Raw genomic sequence first — 20768 nt, 5'->3', positions numbered from 1 at the left:
AACACGGGTTTTTAGAATTATGGGCTAAAACAGGCCACAACTTAATTGGTTACAGGTGTGAGCGGTTTGGTTTAGGCATTGGATGAAACTCCCACCCATCTGCAGGAAGAGGGAAGCCCCCAGCCGTGCCACGGTTTTAAATACCTGTAGGCATGCCCCCGCCAATATAGATTGGCCAGGCGGGGGTGACATGGCCAGGGTTGGCACAGAGGGGGCATCAATTCCCCCACCCCTGAGCCAGGTTACTACAAGGGCCCAGATGCCCAGCCCCAGCACTGCCCACCGCAAAAGGTGAGTGGTCTTCTGGGCCATATGTTTGGCATTCAAGAGGGTAATTTTGTTATACAAAAGCTGACTGGGTGCTGTGTAAATTTTCCTATCTGTGAGATCCTTCCCCATTTTGACTTTAAGTAGGAATTATTGATGTTTGGCACATAGTAGACTCTACAGAGTGATGCTGTACCTTTTTTGGTCAGGGTATCAAAATTATTTCAGATCAGAGTACTTTTCGTCTTTTACCTCAATATTTTGCAGCATGTCATATCGATACAATTGCTATTTCAGATCACGCTCCACTTTCTCTTATTATGTTTCTGCCTAATTTTCTTAAATCCTCTGGTGCCTGATGCTTGAATGTTACACTTTTGATTGGTGATGACTTCAAAATGCAGTGGGAGCCGGAATTTCAGGAATATTTTGAAAATAATGAAGGTTCTGTTTTGTCCTGTGATGTTGAATGGGAGTCTTGCAAGAGTTACATGAGGGGGAGGAGAAGCACAGGGCTTAGCACGGGAGGAATTTGGATTTTGAAGTTTTTATTAAGTCAATTTGCATCGTGTCTTTCCTTGAGTCTTTATCAAAATTTGTAAATGTGCTACATATAAACTGAATAATTTACTTTCAGTTAAAGCTGAATTTGCAGTGAGATGTTTGTGCCAGAAGTACTAGGAAAGTGGTGAGAGCATGGGTAAAATTTTAGTATTTCATTTAGGACAAAAAAAAATGGTTGAAATTATATTCCTTTAATTAAGAATTAATGCAACAATGTATACACAACCCCAAAGGATATATATTTAGAGTTTCAAAAGTCCAAAAAATTATACAGTAATACAGTATTAAAGAGCAGTATCAACCAAAATATGTTTACATTAAAATATACCAATAAAAATAAATAAATAAATAAATAAATAAATAAATAAATAAATAAATGGTTAAATGAATTACTACATTAAAATCATCCAATTAAATCGTTACATTAAATCTTTAATTAACTCATCCAATTAAACCTTTGCAATGCACCATATTGACCTCAATAAAATTTATCCTCCGCTTTGGGGCAGCCATTGCAAATCTCGCAACTCTGTCACAAAGTTGTCAGACTCAGACAACACGTATGTGTCTACATCATCACCATCAAGGCATATCTTTTAACTCGTACAAATGATTGACAGGCTTGTTTTTCTGCAAATGCATGGGTAATCTTGGAGATGATGTTTTTGGCACTCCTTGATGATGTCTGGCTATGTTCTGTGCGTATATAAAAAAAGGAAAGTACTATATCTGCCTGCAACTACAACAGCTATGCGCAGTGTTTCCCAACCCTGGGTCTCCAGCTGTTTTTGGACCACAATTCCCATCATCCCTGACCACTGGTCTTGCTAGCTAGGGATGATGGGAGTTGTAGTCCAAAAACAGCTGAAGACCCAACGTTGGGAAACTGTGAGTTATGGTATACAATGTCTTTTCAGCTGGCATTTGACCTTTATGCTCATGCTAAATTAACTCTGTGGCACCCCACAGATTGGAGAGTGGAGAGGCAGTCCTTTTTATGGAAGAAGTGGGCTGAAACGTAGATATCATCCGGGGGTGGCAGAGAGTATAGGAATCTCTACTTGATTCTGAATTTGAACAGAGTCATGAAGGACTGCCTGCCTGCCACAGAGTTGATATCAGAGCCTCCCTTTCTCCCTCGCACAATGCTCTGTGTGCATATTATAAATGCAAAGCAAGAATTCTGGGCGCTGTAGGGTTTTAACTCTGTGAGAAGTAAACTACAATGCCCATAATTCTTTGAGGGAAATAATGTGCTTTAAAAGTACAGCTTCTACATTGTACACACCCAGCTCACTTCCGCAATGAGCTTGTGTATCCTCTTTCGTTCGCATGCCCAAGCGACGCTTGTGTGCTGTGGCAGGAACAAGCAGAATAACCAGATTGACGGGAACAGCGATTTAATGTCTAAACATATCTGGGCGCAGACTGTATCCCTGAGATTCTTAAGAGTACCGTTTCAAAGCAGCCTTCAGCTAAGGCTGGGTTCCTGCGCAACTCTGGTGTGGCATAGCTAAGGTAAAAGGTAAAGGACACAGAAAAAAGGGAAATACCATATTTTTCACTCTATAAAACGCACCAGATCACAAGACGCACCTAGTTTTTGGAGGAGAAAAGCAAGAAAAAAAATATTCTGAATCTCAGAAGCCAGAACAGCAAGAGGGATCGCTGCGCAGTGAAAGCAGCAATCCCTCTTGCTGTTCTGGCTTCTGGGATAGCTGCACAGCCTGCATTTGCTCTATAAGACACACACACACATTTCCCCTTACTTTTTAGGAGGGGAAAAGTGAGTCTTATAGAGCAAAAAATATGGTAGCTTCTGTTTGACATAGCGCAGAATCATGATGTTGGCTTCGTCAGTGTAAAACCCAAACCCAAATTGTAAACCCACTAGCATAGGGATGGGGGAACCTGCAACTCTCAAGATGTTTCTGGATCCCATCCCATCATCCCTGACCATCATCAACCTTCCCTGGAGTTGATAGGAGCTGGAATCTAACACAATCTGGAGGGCTGCTGGTTCCCCATCTAGCAGTTCCAGGCAGTTCTAGAATAGCTCATCTTTCTGCTGTTTGGCACCACTGCAGGGCTAGGATCCAATGCAGTGGGGAGTTTTTTAAAAAAAGAAATCCAACAAGGTAAAACTAAAGCTAAAGGATCTCTGGACAGATAGGTCCAGTCAAAGGCGACTCTGGGGTTGCGGCGCTTATCTGGCTATCAGGCCGAGGGAGCCGGTGTTTGCCCACAGACAGCTTTCCAGGTCATGTGGCCAGCAGGACTAAACCGCTTCTGGCACAACAGGACACCGTGACGGAAACCAGAGCGCACGGAAACACCATTTACCTTCCCACCACAGTGGTACCTATTTATCTACTTGTACTTGTGCTTTCGAACTTCTAGGTTGGCAGGAGCTGGGACAGAGCAATGGGAGATCACCCCATCGCAGGGATTCGAACTGCCAACCTTCTGATCGACAAGCCCAAGAGGCTCAGTGTGTTAGACCACAGCACCATCTGCTCCCCTTAGAACTCTGGTGTGGCACAGGTGGTCAGCAAAACCGCTCCTCTGCACACCAAGAAGCCCTGGACTTTATGGGGAAGAGGGTTTGCTGAGGATTTCCACTGTCACCCTACCAGCTCCTAAGCAATTTGGGCTCGTTCCAGTGTGGCTGGAGCAGCTATCAGTTCTGACAGCTGCTGTCATTACCAGTGGTTAAGCCTCTTCCAGCCGTCTCTCAGCACCTTCGCCCATCTGCTCACGTGCTCATGAACCCTCTGACAATGTCCAGTGCCCTCTTGTGGAAGCCTTAGAGGGCATCTGGGCAGCATGTTGAGAACCATGGCGAGAAGCATGGCAAAGCTGGCGTGGGGAAGACTGACCAAACTGGGGTCTGAGCAGTCCCCAGTCTCAGGAAAGGGGCTTCCGGACAGGTGGGGGATTTGGCAAACAGCATCATATAATAAGGACAGTGTTGGGTGGAGGGATATCAAATGTCAAAAGGCAGAGGGGGGGTTGTCGTGACCCTTCAGATGATGGTGCTTCCTGCCCCAGAGTGGCAGGAAGGTCACATGGGGTCTATGGGGCAATCATAGCCTGCTCTTATAGTAAATTATTGCTTACATCGGGGAAGTGGCGTTTTCCCAGGAAATCAAAATTTCCCAGGTGTCCCTTATTGACTGTCCAGAATTAATTTTAAACTAAATGGCATGGGGAAAGTAGTCTTCTTTTTTTTTTAGAATATGGCCCTGAATATTCCCAATGCAGAAACATTGGAAATATAATATAAGCAATTGTATGAACTTCCGTTGCTTTTTATTAGATGTTGTTGTCATTTTTATTAGGTGTTATTTTTTTGTGAGGTTTTTTGTAATTGTAAGTTTTTTTAAAAAAACAATGTTGTGTTATAAACTGTTGTAACTTGCCTTGGCAGTTTAGGGTGATGGGGAGTAATAAATTAAAATAATAATAATAACCCCTCCACTTCATTCTGTGTTCAAGATTATTTGTGCTCATGATGGTACCAGGGCTGCAATGCATGATTCTGCTTTCAACGTTGTTCCATCTGCAGAAGTTTTCTGGTGGACATTCTGCTGGTCCTGCTGAAATCAAGTAAACCTTTTTTGATACCACAAATGTCCCAGGAAGGCAGTTGTTGTTGTTTTTGTTCTACTTGTGTTGTGGTAGAGTGTAACAGTGCCCCTACGGATGGCAACAGTGCAGGAAAACTGAGCAAGCACTGTTAAGTTGTGGGTGAACATATCAGACGACACAGCGATTCTTCAAACAGCTCTTGTTTATTCACAGGCCAGGACAGAACTGAACTGAAGGGCTCAGCCAGCCTGCTTATATAGAGCTCCAGTACAACGTAACTGTAACAATTTTCTAAAACTATCCAATCACTGAACGTCATTTTCGATCCCTTATTTGCATAACTATCTACAGTATCTCCCTGCTGGCCCGGGGTGAGAACTTCAGTACATAAGAAGCACCACAAAGCAACAAATAAGTTGGAATGATGTGTAGATGGCCCAACATAAATCCACCTCTGATGTACTATTATTTCATTATTTTTTCCATGCATGTCATGGAAAAAATGCAAGTGTATTTACTCGCATTAAGATGTAGCAGAAGTTCCGGGGACCAATTAGCTGCACATTTGCATGATGCATGATGCTTATGCGTCGCTGGGGTTAAATTCCCCTTTATGGCAACCACTGCAGGGAAGATATTTCGCAAGAACTTATAAGAGCTTCCCTTGATATTTAGCTTGAACTTCCTCTGCTGTGAAGAACCCAGCTTGAACGTCTGCTAGCTTTCTCTGATCCCCTGTGAGAGCCCCAGGCTCATGGCTCAGGCCAAAACCAACAGGCATGCCTTGTCTCAGGGGCATGTGCAGAGTTCCAGTTGAACTGCGCTTCTTGGAAACACCAGATTCTCTCAAATGAAAATGTTCTTTCTCCCCACTCTGTTGCGACAAGTCTGCTATTAGATCTTTGAGAGGACAGGAGTAGTATTGTCTGCAACAGATGGCTTTGTTATGCCACATTGTTTCTGGGTTGCAAAGCTGCTGGCTCAGAAGTGAAGTCCCATTAATTGCCCATCATAATTAGGCTAACAGCTTGGAAGCTCCTGTGTCCTGACTATGAATTTTGGGGATGGTTCTGTGTTGTTATTAAACTCTGCCGGAACGAGCCTGCCTTCGTCCTGAGGATTGTTTAGCAAGAGTTTCTTTCCCCCACCCAGAAAGAGCAATGATCACACAGCCGCTGTTTCCATTCTTCATAAAAGTGAATTGTTCCTTGCTACCAAAGTAACCAAAATTAGGGCACTGGGGGAAACGATTAGATAAGTAATTGACGCAATAATTCAGAGTCTAATCCGATTAAGGAGATTTGTAAGGATCGGACCATGTGCTCCTGAGGAGTTGTTTTTCTTGGGTGATGGGACGGAAAACACCTGAGGAACAGAAGAAGGATCAACAAAGCTGTAGCAAAGAGTGAAGACAAAGAGGACCACTCATAAAATGCATCACAGGAGAATAATTAGTATTGGTTAAAACTGGGCAAGTTCCTCCAAGGTGTGATTTGTACATCATCCCAGGCAGTCTTAAGAGAAGAGACGGCAGGTTCTTCACTTGCTGGGTGAACACAGCTTCATAAATTGTGTTCTGCAATGATACGGCCACAAATTATGGCTATTATTGTTGTTGTTGTTGTTGTTTGAATTTATATACCACCATATACCCAGGGGTCTCAGGGTGGTTCACAGAATAACATCAAGATATAAAACCTCAGAATACATAATAAAAATAAAAACAACACCCCAATCGCCGCCGCCCCCCAAATTTTTTAATAGATGCCCATTTTAAAATAGAGAGATAGATGCAGGATCACAGGACATCGGTTTGAAATGAAAACAATTGCCATTAAATCTAATAGATGCAAAGGACCGCCCATGCCACCACAAAAACTAGCCAGCTGTTAGGTAACAGTGTTGACTATGGGAACAATCAAAAAGACTGCAACCTCAATCATAAAGTGGAACGCAGAATGTGCGGAACCGTTTCGGTGAAGCAATTGTCCCATCTGATAAGGGCTAGACCAGGCAGGCAAAAATTGGATAACTTATTGGAGTTATGCTTTGTGTGGCTCAAAGCCAAGTTGTTACCAAAGTTGGCTGCCACCCCCCATTCTCTGCCAAACGGTAGCGAAATTACAGGGGGTTCCAAGCATTCACCCAGGGTTTGTGCTGCTTTGAAGAACTGAAGATGCGGCGGAGACTGCCATAGCTTTAAGAATTTATTTTTTTTTAAATAATGCCATTGCTTTTATTAAATTACTTCTTGTGTTAATGAGATTTGAAGTTTCCAAATTTCTGGACTTCCCACCTTCCCCTCCATGGGTTCTGTTGTTAAACCTTTTCTACTGCATCTTTTTCAGTAATCCATGCTTTTTTATAACTCCATTATCTCCATAGTACTCATTACATTACAAGTGTTATTACAATCCTGCTAATGTCTTCATCTGCTTACAGTGGTCTCCAAGATAAATTATAAAAAATTCCCCATTCCTTGTGAAAGTTTTGGTCTTCTTTGTTCCTGAGCTTTCCGGTCAATGTTGCCATTTTGGCATAGTCCAACAGTTTAATTTGCCATTCTTCTCTGGTAGGGACTTTATCTTCTTTCCATCTCTGAGCTAGTAGCATCTGTGCTGCTGTCAAAGAAATATTATTTATTCACCTTCAGTCTGCATGGAGGGAGTCCAGATCTTACAGCATGGTCATTTCAAGTAGGGCTTGTTCCCCATAGCAGTACAGCACTGGAGTCCAATGCATCTCTCCCAGCTAGCCTTCAGCCAGCCTGCCCAAGATGTATCTCAGTCTCTGTTCTTTCCCCTCTTCTTCCCAGCACACCTTGCTAAGGATACTCCTTTCCTGTCACTTCACACATGCATCCCATCACCTTGGCAACCTCTGTCTGCCCAGGTCCAAGATTCCTCTTAGATGGGCCATCAACAACTTATGCCAGGGGTCAGCAACCTTTTTGAACTGTGGGCCGGTCCACCGTCCCTCAGACCATGTGGTGGGCCGAACTATTTTTTTTTTGGGGGGGGGGGAATGAACAAATTCCTATCGCCCACAAATAACCCAGAGATGCATTTTAAATAAAAGCACACATTCTACCATAGCTGTCAACCGTCCCTTATTTGGCGGGAAAGTCCCTTATCCCAGCACTGTGTCCTGCTGCTGTCCCTTATTGATGATGTCCCTTAAATTTCCCGGGTTTCAAAGGAAGCAGCTCCTCTCCCTCCCTCCCTGCCGGCCAGGGAGGAGGGAGGCTCCAACTGTGTTGCTTGGCTCCGTTGCTCACCCAATAAGGAGTCTAAGAACGACTGGGGGGTGGAACTTGCCTGCCTTGTGCCGATCAAATCGGCCGCCTTGCCTGGGGACTCGCCTTTGCTCAGCTCTTCCCAGCGGAGAGGTGACAGTGGTTTTCCTTGCTGCATCCCCTTTGCCGGGTTGCTGTGCTGTGGGAACCACCGCTTGAGGCTTTGTTTGGCTGCTGGCTGGGCTCTGCCTTTGGCTCGGAGGGGCTCAGAAGTTGAACATAACTGTGTTCTGAAAATCCCTTATTTTGGCTGCTGATCCCTTATTTTCGAGGCTGCTGGTCCCTTATTTTCAAATCTGTAAGTTGATAGCTATGCATTCTACTCATGTAAAAACACCAGGCAGGCCCCACAAATGACACAGAGATGCATTTTAAATAAAGGGACACATTCTACTCATGTAAAAACACACTGATTCCCAGACCATCCGCGAGCCAGATTGAGAAGGTGATTGGGCCGCATCCGGCCCCTGGGCCTTAGGTTGCCTAGCCCTGCCTTATGCCATGTAAATGCACCTAACCCAGGAGAGACCCTGGCTCAGAAAGGAAACTCAGCTTGTGTTTCCCCACAGGCTTCCAATCTTCCCTTCAATACTCCAAATAATCAAAATCCTACCATTTGTAGGGTTTAGGGGGTCCCCCCCAAAAAAATCTATAACAATATTTAAAAGCTCCCAGCTGGGGTTAGATCTCAACAGGTGAAGAAATTTGTTAAGGAAACAACTTGCGTATCTTGCTCTGGGCCATAATGAAGGTTGTGTTATTACCACACTTACTAGTTTAATAAAAAATAAAAAAAAAGCCTCATTCAACTGTGGCTTCCTATTCTGGTTGTTTAAGAGAAGTTTATATAAAAAGGGGGAAAACCTAAGGACAGTTAATTAATTGCATAGTGCTTATGAAAATGATTGGTGGCAGTGATTATTATTATGACTAGTGGGACAACAATAAAACTGCTAGCACACCTGCAAAGCTAAGCAGGGTCTGGTAGGGTTTCAATTTGGATGGGGCACTGTGTCTTGAAATTCCTGCATTGCAGGGGGTTCGACTAGATGACCCCCGGGTCCCTTTAAGCTCCATGATTCGAAAGTTAGTTATTTTTAAATTCTTCTAATACGAAGCAGAAAAGTTGCTTCCCATGCTGTGTCAGCCAACAGTCTTTGCTTTATTGCTTGTGCAAGTTGCTTGACCTGAAGAAAAAAAAGTGTCACTCATTCTCTTATATAAATATACTTTAAGCCAGTGTGGTGTAGTGGTTAAGAGTGGTGGACTCATAATCTGGGGAACCGGGTTCGCTTCTCCACTCCTCCACATGCAGCTGCTGGGTGACCTTGGGCTAGTCACACTTCTCTAAAGTCTCTCAGCCTCACTCACCTCACAGAGTGTTTGTTGTGGGGGAGGAAGGGAAAGGAGAATGTTAGCCGCTTTGAGACTCCTTCGGGTAATGATAAAGCGGGATATCAAATCCAAACTCCTCCTCGTCTTCTTCTATTAGCTACAGAATAGAATATTACAGAATCTTTCCCCTCACACTGAAGTGAGTCAGTGGGCAGAATCAAAGGGCCTTTCTGTCACTGTCCGTTCAAAATATGGTCCACATGAAAAGTGAATTGCCAGTGTTATCTGCCACAAGCATCTAATGTTACGCTGAGATTTGGGGGGGGGGGGTCAAGAAGGCAATGGAACGGACATCTTGTTTCCAACTGCGCAGCTCTTGTTCAAAATCATAGGGTTTTCTTTTTGTAATATTTTGAACCAAACCCAGAGTGGCTGTACAGATACAGCCCATTATGCATTAAATGTGTGTTTCTTTATAATGTTCCTGAAGGAAGCACATTTGTCTAGCCTTTGCAGACAGAAGAAGCCACATTGTTTTGTACTGAACAGATAGATTTTTTTACATTAGATACTGTGTCGGTCTTGTTCTGGCTATTATGGACAGCTTAGCCAGAGTCTTTTGTTTACAGAGTGGGAGGGGACTTTTCCATACAAAGACTCCAGTCTGACCAGAGGCGTCCTGTACACCTTTCCCATCCTGTACAGAAAGGGGTTTCCAGCAACTGCAAATATGTTATGCAAGTTTGGGGTGGGGCAGAGACTGCATCTGCCAGGGTCATCTTCTGCATAGCTGTTAGATAGTCAGAGTGAACCTAAGCAGATGTTGGTCTGTTGAGTTTCTGGATGCAGACCTTCCAAGTGTCCCTGTTTTCCAGTGACAGTCCTGGATTTACAGAAGCCATCCCGGTTTCTGATTTGGTCCTGGAATGTCCCACTTTTCCTTAAAGGTAAAGGTAAAGGGACCCCTGACCATTTGGTCCAGTCGTGACCGACTCTGGGGTTGCGGCGCTCATCTCGCTTTATTGGCCAAGGGAGCCGGCGTACAGCTTCTGGGTCATGTGGCCAGCATGACTAAGCCACTTCTGGTGAACCAGAACAGCGCACGGAAACGCCATTTACCTTCCCGTCGGAGCAGTACCTATTTATCTACTTCCACTGGTGTGCTTTCAAACTGCTAGGTGGGCAGGAGCAAGGACTGAGCAACGGGAGCTCAACCCGTTGTGGGGATTCAAACCACCGATCTTCTGATCGGCAAGTCCTAGGCTCTGTGGTTTAACCCACAGCGCCACCCACGTCCTGCTTTTCCTTAGGACATCCTTCTTTTCCTCAGAAAATGTTGGTGGGTGTGGTAAGATGTCCCTATTTCTATCGGAGAAACGCTGGAGGGTATGGAGTTACACAACCCCCAAGCCATTTAAAAACTTCCCTAAACAGTGGTACCTTGGTTCTCAAACTTAATCCGTTCTGGAAGTCCATTCCAAAAGCAAAGCGTTCCAAAACCAATGCACACTTTCCCATAGAAAGCAGTGCAAAACAGGTAAATCTGTTCCAGACTTTTAAAAGCAACCCCTAAAACAGCAATTTAACATGAATTTTACTATCCAACGAGACCATAAAATGAAAGCAATAAACAATGTACTGCAATCACACAACCAATCCATCAGTAGCTGAACTGGGTTCTACGCAGTCACAATAACAGAACAAAAAAAGAGCCACAAAAACAAAAACACAAAATACAGTGGTGCCCCGCAAGACGAACGCCTCGCAAGACGGAAAACCCGCTAGACGAAAGGGTTTTCCGTTTTGGAGGCGCTTCGCAAAATGAATTTCCCTATGGGCTTGCTTCGCAAGACGAAAGCCCATAGGGAAATCTCCGGGACAGCGGGGAAGCACAGCGCGTCTTCCCCACTGTCCTCGGACCTCCTCCGAAGGCTGGCGGTGGAGCGGAGAGACCTTCTCCCCGCGCCAGCCTTCGGAAGGCTGCTTCGAAGCCTGGCGGTGGGGCGGAGAGACCTTCTCCCCGCGCCAGCCTTCGGATGGCTGTCCTGAAGACTTGCGGTGGGAGGAGGGTTTTCCTTCCCACCGCCAACTTTCAGAAAAACCCTCCTCCCACCGCAAGCCCCGGGAACAGAGGAGAAGCGCTGTGCGCCTTCCCCTCTATTCCTGTACCTGTCCTGAAGGCTTGCGGTGGGGAGAAAAGCCCTTCTCCGCACCGCCAGCCTGGCAAGCGATCTCCATAGGAACGCATTAATTGATTTTCAATGCATTCCTATGGGAAACCGTGCTTCGCAAGACGAAAAACTCGCAAGAAGAAAAAACTTGTGGAACAAATTAATTTCGTCTTGCGAGGCACCACTGTAAATAGCAAAACCAGACAGACACTCAAAACAGAAGTGTGGCACTCAAAATGGAGCAAAAAAAAAAAAGTTCACAAACGGGAACCCTTTGCTTCCGGGTTTGCAGTGTTTGGGTTCCAAGTTGTTTGAGTACCAAGGCATTTGAGAACCAAGATACCACTGTACAGGGATGCATTCAGATGTCTTCTAAAGGTTGTATAGTTACTTATCTCCTTGGCTCAGGGGACGCTTGGTGGGTTTGTTCTCAATTTTTTAATGAGGGACTCTGCTTCCTGCCACAAACCCTAATAGTGCGCATTGTGCCTTGTGTTCCCGGGATAGGATGTACTGCAGGAAAACAGGTTTTGCAAACACACACACACTCCTCCAGCAGCAGAAACCGATGTGATTTACCAGCCCGTAGAAAGGAGCAAAATACCTGCCCTTCTTGTGCATTTCCCAACAGAAGGGTGTTCTTTGGATGCTATTGACGTACTTGCTGCAGTTCCCACGCTGACAAGGCCGGGTTGTGTGATGTCTGCGTCCAAATGGCAACTGACGTATTTCTAACAATCGGCGTGGCTAATGCAAGGGATCGGCTCCGATGGGATTTCACAGTTCTCGACGCTCCTGTCCTTGAAATGATGGAAAAGCATCATGTGCCTTCAGTTGGCAATTATCACAGGCAGTGCATCTCTCGGCCCATCACAAAAGCTTTTAAGCTTGTCAGCTATGGCTTTCGGATTTCCCACCCCCTTCCTAAGGTCTGTTTTGCAAGCCTGGTTTTTTTAATGATCATGATGTGGCAAGAAAGTGGTTCTTTCGTGCTTAAAGTATATGTATTACATTTAACCACTTCTGCTGGAAGGAGATCGTTTAAGCAACCCAGGGTCATTGGGAAGGAGTTCTGTGTTGGATTTTGCAAGGGCAGTGAGCAGGGATGGAGGAGGAATTTGATTCGGTATGCATTTAAACCCAACTCTGTCAAACTTGGACTTTCCAAAACAATATGAGAACCGAAACACAGCTATCCTCACTCCTCCGAATTTTGCAGTGCAGTTCTCCAGCCAAACAATAATTACAAAAATGAATATATTAAGAAGCAGATATATTAGTGAAAATGTCATACAAAAGTACACTATACAGTGGTACCTCGGGTCAAGTACTTAATTCGTTCCGGAGGTCCGTTCTTAACCTGAAACTGTTCTTAACCTGAAGCACCACTTTAGCTAATGGGGCCTCCTGCTGCTGCCACGCCGCTGGAGCACAATTTCTGTTCTCATCCTGAAGCAAAGTTCTTAACCTGAGGTACTATTTATCAGTTAGCGGAGTGTGTCACCTGAAGCGTATGTAACCTGAAGCATATGTAACCCGAGGTAGCACTGTATTAGGAGAAATTGCTTGCAAAAAATGTGTACATTAGTCAAAAACACATATGAGAAAATGTGTTTCTTAGGAGAAATTCGCTTTAAAATGCTGAGGAATTCCCACGAATTTTTTTTTTTTTTTTAAAAAGCAAATTGCTGCAGAAAGGTAGAGAGCTGGATCTAAGACTGGAAAAATGAGAAACTGAAAGAACCAAAATTGACAGGGACAACTGAGATGATCTTTGGCCTATGTATGTCTTGGAAAGGAGGAGTGAAAAGCATTGCAACCGCCTCCTAAAAAAAAAGGAAAAAAAGATGGTTCTTCCAACTGGGGATGCCAGAGAATCCTGACAGAAACAGGAGCAGAAATTGCCAGCGCTCACTTATTCACCCCATGTCTGGAACAGAGAACAATCCAGCGAATATAATTCAGCGTTTGTTGCTGTTGCATTTGGTCAACAAGTGATACATCATTTATAGTCCTCCCCTCATTTGCCTTGAGTTTCCTTTGCACTGAAATGAATAGGATGCAGTAACACAATGACAATGTAAACTACGTAATTTACCTAATTAATTACATCAATTATGTAATTTTGCCAGAACAGACAGTGGGACAGATAACATAGTCTGTGGCAGAAGATGAACTGCAGAGGAACAGAAACAGGGCTGCCTGTGATGAAGTGGAGTGCAGAATGATTCCTTTCTCCATCTTTAGTCGCAACCTAGCAAAGGAACTCTCTTGCCAACCTAGCAGTTCGAAAGCACAAGTAGATAAATAGGTACCGCTCTGGCGGGAAGGTAAACAGCGTTTCCGTGTGCTGCTCTGGTTCACCAGAAGCGGCTTAGTCATGCTGGCCACATGACCAGGAAGCTGTACGCCGGCTCCCTCAGCCAATAAAGCGAGATGAGAGCCGCAACCCCAGAGTCAGTCACGACTGGACCTAATGGTCAGGGGTTCCTTTACCTTTACCTTAGCAAAGGAACTGCACAAGCATAACCTGCGCAGCCCTCGTTTGCTCTCTCATTGCAATGCTCACTGAGACCTAAATGTTCTTTTCATCTGGAGCCATAGAAACTGAAGGCGACTAGTTGTGTGTGCCAGTAGAACATGAGTGGATAAGCTCTGATCCTCCATCATACCTGACCAATGGCCATGCTGGTTGTGACTGATGGAAGCTGAGCAGAATAGCATCTGCAGGTACCTCATGCCTGCACTAGAACATCAGTGGAGGCTGTTATTTACTGAAGTTCTCACCCTGGGCCAGCAGGGGGATACTGTAGATAGTTATGCAAATAAGGGATCGAAAGTGACGTTCAGTGATTGGATAGTTTTAGAAAATTGTTACAGTTACATTGTACTGGAGCGCTATATAAGCAGGCTGACTGAGCCCTTCAGTTCAGTTCTGTCCTGGCCTGTGAATAAACAAGAGCTGTTTGAAGAATCGCTGTGTCGTGTGATATGCTCACCCACAACTTAGCACAAACATTCTGTTGTTACTTTTTTTTAGTTGTGGCACAGGCAATAATTGCGAGTATATTCAGCTTATGCTTGATTCCAGGGCATCCAACGTTCTTGAGTTGCAGTAGGGGTAAGAAAATTAAGGAGGCACATGTGTCTTACCCCCAAGGTAAAGGACCCCCGGACAGTTAAGTCCAGTCAAAGGCGACTATGGAGTTGTGGTGCTCGTCTCGCTTTCAGGCTGAGGGAGCCGGCGTTTGTCCACAGACAGCTTTCCGGGTCATGTGGCCTGCATGACTAAACCGCTTTTGGCGCAATGGGACGCCGTGATGGAAACTAGAGTGCGCGGAAACACCCTTTACCTTTCCGCCACAACAGTACCTATTTATCTACTTGAACTGGTGTGCTTTTGAACTGCTAGGTTGGCAGGAGCTGGGACTGAGCAACGGGAGCTCACCCCATCCTGGGGATTTGAACCGCTGACCTTCTGATCGGCAAGCCCAAGAAGCTCAGTGGTTTAGACCACAGTGCCACCCGCATCCCTCCACCATTCTAGAATACTACTATTTGTATAGCACAAAAAGGGGAGAATATCCTAGACCCACGTGCTACTGAAAGTCTTGTCTGAATTATCTCATACTTCTCATCTTCTTGTACAGGCAGAAAGGCAGATGAACCAATGTCCCAAACACTAAGCAAGAGGTAGCATCCTGAGACGCGAGCCAGTCTCACAAAATGCGAAGCACGTGAACAACTCCGCTGGGTTAAAGACAACATTAAGTACACACACGTAAGTCTCGCGGCGCGGTTGGATTCAGTTTATTCATTTGGGTTCTGAGTCAGATCATTCATCCTGGGGGAGGGCAGGAAAGCCCAAAGCAAACAGAAGTCATGCTACCTTTTAACCACAGCAAGTTTGGAACGATCATGACAGGTTGATCAATAGCTGCTGAAGTGCTGAGCTCTCTTCCTTTGCAGGCGTGTGCACTTAATTCAGCAGCTTGTTTCGTCCAGGACTGCACTTTTTTTGCATAACTTTGGCCTAAACCTTAGGCCCTAAAGAAAGCTCTAGAAAGGGAGGAGCCATTTTGGCCCAGCTGCGGATTTCAGAAAAGTTAACAGTTTGCTATGAATGTGCCTTTCTGGACTATTTATTTCCTCGCAGCTAGCACAGAGGAAACAAACCATGGTCCCTGGCTTAGCATTGTGTCTGAACTCAGGATTGTGGTTTGTTTCACTCCAACAAACCATGGTTTGCAAGCCAAGAACAAACTCAAGCAACAGATTGTGGTTTGTTGAGAGTGAAACAAACCAAAAAGCCCTGATTCGGATACAGCCGTGCTTTGTTTCCTCTGTGTATTAGCAGGGGAAAGCGACAGCCTAGAAAGGCACAAACATGGTGCACCATTAACCATGGCTGGTCACAACGTACAAATGGTTGCATGGGTTGCATGAGTCAGTGGGCTACACTATATGGTTACACACCATCCCAATCTCTCAGTGGTGCGAGATTCCAGGAGTCTAGGTGTTTATCCAGGGTTTGTATTTCCTTTGGAAATGAGGCAGTGGAAACTGTGGTGTCTTTATGATATATGGTTTATTTACACGTATATATACAACCTGAGCCAATGATGGAGGGGGCCACAGCATTACACTCTAATAGGTTCTTGCTTCTCCCACAGCCATAGTCTTGGATGCCAGCAGAAATCGGAAAGGCCCTCTGTCCCCCTGCTCAGCTTTCTGCGTTTAACCAACACTTTTTCTGTCTATTCTATATCTCAGCCAATTCTGCTTTTTCCCTGCGAACTACCCCCCAGGGAAAGGGGAGGCTCACTGCCACCCAGCACAGAGTATCTCTTTGTTAATCACCTATTACCTCTTGTTTTATTCTCCCTAATGGCTCTTCTCCAGACTGATTTCCAGAGCACAGAAAATCTGGTTTGGTCTGTATTTTGACACTGCTAAATTCAGCATCTAGCAGCCCATTTCAGTACTCCAAGCAATGATTAAACCCCAACACTCACTAGACCTAGGAATTTAGTGGAGAATCTGGCACCCGGGAATTTAGGGGAGTCAAGGCACCCACAAACTCATACCATTATATTACGCAACTTTCTACGTGTGATTTGCTCACTATATTTAACAACAAAGGGGTTTCTACATGGAAATATTAGAAGATGGGATGAACTTTTCTGTGCTTTCCACACACACAAAAACTTAAGTAACTGAAGCTCACCTCTACGTTAGAAAAATGAGGCACATTTTCATGCTCTGTAACTTACATTAACAGTGGAATGCAAAAGAATGTAAGATCACGAATGCTGGATCAGATTAAAGGCCCATCTAGCTCTGCAAAGGGAATAGGGCTCTCTTAACAAGTGTTAGGGACGCGGGTGGCACTGTGGGTAAAACCTCAGCGCCTAGGGCTTGCCGATCGCATGGTCGGTGGTTTGAATCCCCGTGGCGGGGTGAGCTCCCGTCTTTCAGTCCCAGCTCCTGCCCACCTAGCAGTTCGAAAGCACATCAAAGTGCAAGTAGATAAATAGGTACCGCTTTATATCGGGAAGGTAAACGGCGTTTCCGTGTGCTGCGCTGGTGCTGGCTCACCAGAGCAGCTTCGTCACACTGGCCACGTGACCCGGAAGTGTCTCCGGACAGTGCTGGCCCCTGGCCTCTTAAGTGAGATGGGCGCACAACCCTAGAGTCAGACACGACTGGCCCGTATGGGCAGGGGTAACAAGTGTTACCGGTAGCTCTCTTAAACCACAGTTCCCAGGATTCTTTGAGAGAAGTAATGACTGTTTAAAGTGGTACAGTACTGTTTTAACTGTATGGTGCAGATGGAGCCTCAATGTAGCATGGGAATGAATGAAAAGGACCAGAGAACATTTTGCCTTCAGAGTGTTTAACTAGATAGACTTACGGCTCACAGAAGTTCAGTATGCTTGCTTGTTTGTTTATCTGACTCAGGCAAGTTTACCACCTATGAGAAACTTGATTTGCTGAGAAAATTAGAAATGAGGATATTAATTTAATGCCCTGTGTCATTCGGTATAAACTGCTGTGGAAATGCCTTATCAGCTTCCTCTTCCAAATAGTGTTTCCCTTGGTTTTTGTAACCATAGCAATCTCAGTGCTTGTATTCATTTGACTTGCATCTTTGTGCAGCACGACTCTTATCATGTTCTAAATGGAGCCTTGTTTTCTAATGAACTGGGGTGGTAGGCAAATAAATTTGACTCACTCAATGAGAAAATAACATTCTAAAGAGAAAATGTTCATCAACTATAGCTCAGAAGGCTCCACCGTAAAGCCACAAATATGGGTAAATGGAATTGTCCAAAAGGCGCTTGGTGAAACAAAGATCTTGCCCGCCTCTGAAATACCTTTGCTAGGAGAGGATATATTTAAAACCATAATCACCCAAACAGCCTTGTAAGAGGTAAAAAAATAACATTTACTCACTCATAGTTTCTGTTGCAGAATATCAGATACAGCAGCTTTGTTCAGGCAGGCTTAAAATGGTAATTCAGTTTCAAAGACATGCTTAAGTCTGCTTTAAGATGGTGTCTGAGCAATTAAGCTCAGATATGCAGATTGTTCTGACATTTCTGGCTTGGCGTTGAGATGAAGAGGTAAGAGTGAAGAGAGGCAAAAAAGGATGTGCCCACACAGGCAAGGCCAGATTTAGGTTTGATGAGGCCCTAAGCTAATGAAGGTAATGACCGCTCCCCGCATAAAAATGAGGGGGCGCCCTTTGCGTGGACGCGCGCAGCCCCTGGTTCTGGAGCAGCTCCATCAGCATAGGCTTGGCTTCGCCTTCCCTCAGGTGGGATACCTGAAGGTCTCCACCTACCTCAGTCAGCTGTCCAATCCCACCTGGGGGAAGCGTTGCCAAGGAGACCAGGCCAGGTAGGGGAGGGACTACCTGCCCACACAATAGAGGGAGGATCTTACCTGGGAATCCTCACTTGGCTCCAGAGCTTCTCCCACCCTACCCACCCTCAGTTAATGTCTTGTTTTGCAGGTTAACTTTTCTTCACAGGTATGTGGGCGCTGCTACGTTAAGGTCTCTGTTAAAGGGCCAGAAAGGAATTTCCCTGCATTGGCAGGTTTCGCCTTTCCCGTAGCAAAACGTCACAGCTTTGGCGGTATCAGGCCTTGGGCGGAATCCTTTAGTCTATCTTCCTCTTTGCAGCGATGATACCAGGGTTCCCCGTTAAAGGGGTTTCTGAAGGGAGGCTTTGACCGTACGCCGAAAGGTCGCCATTGCTCTCCCCTGCAGCAGCGCTGTAACGGGGGCGGCTATCTCTGCTTGAACATATGTTCTCCAGAGCCGGCCCATCCCCCCCACACACACACTGGATAACCCTGATGCTCCCTAAGTCCTCGGCTGGGGACTGGGGAGGGAGAAGGCCCAATGTCTGAGCCAAGGTCTATCCACATTTGAAATTTAATAAAGTTGTGGCCAATTTAATCCCATAGCACGTTGTCTTGAGTCGTTATTCCACATGGCGGGGGGGGGGCGCTCGGGATCTGGGGGACTCCGCCTGTCCACGCAATGGAGCCCTTTATATGTCCAGCTGTCCTTTGTCAACAACAAATTGTCACTGTTTTTTGTGTTGAATATATGCTGTATGGTAATTTATGGACCTAATAGGTATCTAAAGCCATTTGCACATGTTGCCCTGCAACCAGTCCATGCAGAATGTAGGCACCCTATATGTAGAAATGAGCAAACCAGTGATGTTTTAGGGAGCAGGCTAGCAGGCGGAGCCCATTACTTACATAACAGGAGCCTGCACAACACAAAACACTGTTGCTGTATGTAGGTTTTATTTTATTTTTATCTTATATTTTGGAAATGTACATCCAGGTGTTTTTTTCCTTTAATTTTTTTAGGGGCCTCCAAGAAAGTGGGGCCCTAAGCTATAGCTTGTTTAGCTTATACGTAAATCCAGCACTGCACACAAGGAAAATATTTATATGGCTACACCCTTCCACTGTCAGGGCACAGTGGGAGTTCTCTCTAGCAAACTTACAGGAAAGCTCTGAGCTTCAGCTCCTATCGTGTGCCTATCAAGAAAACATGTGTTGTTGGTTTAATGTCACAGTAAATATCCCACATGTATTGCTTCGAGACGATATGTAAATAGAGCTATTGCTTAGGCCAGGAGGGGCTAGCATGGCACCTTTCAGAAGCTGCGGAACTACAGTTCCCATCATCCCTGACCATTGGCCATGCTGGCTGGGGCTGATGAGAGCTGGAGTCCCACAACATCCAATGGACACCATGTTGCCTACCCTGGCTTAGGCAGAGTGTGCTGGTCCTGGGGGTAACCCATGAAATGCAGTCAAGAATCCAAAGGTTCCGCTGGGAGTCAGTCCGACAGGGCCAAGGCAGGACACAAGGCAGGAAACCAGGCAAGGACAGATACAGGATCTAGCATACAGCAACATTGCTCCCGCAACCTGGGGCAGGGTCCAACAGCCTTTTATCTTTGTCGGGGTAACGGCCGGTCCTGATCCCCCAGCCACTCACCTCCCTGTCTCACCCAAAGGTGAGCACTCCTCCTGCAAGTACTCAGGTCTTTCCTTCTCTCAGACCTTAGTCTCTGCAGCTCAGGAGACGTCAGTGGTTTACTAGACCCAGGGGTCACCTCAGTCTCCCCTGACCCAACTGGTAGTGGAGCAGCTATAAGTGATGGCCCAGCTGAAGGCAACGAGGTAATCCCCACATCTGGAGCCAGGGCAGGCTCCGGCCCCTGACTCGACCCAGCTGGTGTTCGTTGCAGGGGAACCTGTGCAGACTGGGAGTCTTCAGGGTCAGGTCCCAGACTTGGTTCAGATGATGCCTAAGGCAAAGGATCCGGTGCAGACTGAGTCTCCTCTGGTTCCGAGCCCGAGCCCAAGTCCCAGGCCATCACACAGAGCCAATCAAGGGCAGGAGGTAATGCTTGCTTAATGATAACTAGCCAAGTGTGAGTCTTGCAAGCTGCCCATTCAATTCAGTATGGGTTTTGCAAGTAGTTTCCTGGCAGACTCTTTGAGTCCGATCTGTCTGTCTTCCCATCTGCAGCCTTAATGACCCACCTGAGACAGCCACCCCATAGCGGAGCCGTCAGTTCTCTCCTTGGGTCAGCCAATTTTTCTAATTAGCTAGAGTTTTCAAAGCAGCAATGGGCTTTGTTTCCATTACGGTCTCTTCATGCTCCCAGGACACAGTGTATGTTTCCATACTGAACACTCATCAAAGACACTCATCAAAGAACTTGTTCTCTCTCATAAGACATCCCAGCAAAGAACATTTTCAACCTTCCTGGAAGAAACTGGATGTATGCATACTTATGAAGAGTACTTTGTCCGTGATCGCCACTGTTGCCTTTGTAAAACTTTCCCCTCTGGGTTTTGGTCTTCCGAAGTACCGTACCTACCATCCTGCAATGCATCTAAGACATTCATAATAAAGACCTTGAAGCCTTATTTACCTAGGGATCCATCAGCCTCGCCATCCCCGGACCTTGGAGGGAACAAAAGTACCAGGAAAGCAAAAT

At 45.6% G+C, this 20768-nt stretch overlaps 1 protein-coding gene across 3 annotated transcripts in view; it reads left to right on the top strand.

The window, feature by feature from the left end:
- FRMPD1 (FERM and PDZ domain containing 1) overlaps positions 1–20768 on the top strand; it is a 97414-nt gene that overhangs the window by 24165 nt on the left and 52481 nt on the right. For 2 of the 3 annotated variants that reach the window (XR_014559308.1, XM_083718308.1), the window contains exon 2: positions 14874–15004. The exons of the other annotated variant lie outside the window; for it this stretch is intronic. The gene's annotated coding sequence lies outside the window, so the exon portion shown is untranslated. The remainder of the gene's footprint in view (positions 1–14873; positions 15005–20768) is intronic. 3 annotated transcript variants of the gene reach the window in all.

This window comes from Podarcis gaigeae (genome assembly GCF_964106915.1).
Source record: "Podarcis gaigeae genome assembly, chromosome: 17".
NCBI classification, from domain to species: domain Eukaryota; kingdom Metazoa; phylum Chordata; class Lepidosauria; order Squamata; family Lacertidae; genus Podarcis; species Podarcis gaigeae.
Note: the sequence above shows the minus strand (reverse complement) of the source record. Positions and strands in the feature narration are given on the sequence as shown.